The following is a 359-nucleotide window of genomic DNA, read 5'->3' on the forward strand; positions in this document are numbered from 1 at the left end:
CCTTAGGACTGTTAAAACATTTAAAGATAGGTCTTTTCAATGTAGGTTCTAGTATGTGTCACACTTCAACAAATATTGTTTCATTTGAGATTTTCATTACAATCTTGTGATAAATTCGCTGTTTATTGTCTTACTCTAGGTTCACTCAGCCTGTGATGAACTCAGGATCCACTCAGACATGCTCGCTCGATTTGAGGTAATTTCTAAAGTACATATTCCTGTGAAGAATAAGTGAAGTGTGGGAATTGGGAATTTAATATTTACTTAAAAAGAAAGCTATTTTGATTATTGTAAGTTGATTCCTCATAGAAAGACTGACTTTTGTGTTTTATCAATGAAAGCTATCTTTGCTGTAAAAT

This window comes from Octodon degus, unplaced genomic scaffold, assembly GCF_000260255.1.
Source record: "Octodon degus isolate 3935 unplaced genomic scaffold, OctDeg1.0 scaffold00004, whole genome shotgun sequence".
NCBI classification, from domain to species: Eukaryota; Metazoa; Chordata; class Mammalia; order Rodentia; family Octodontidae; genus Octodon; species Octodon degus.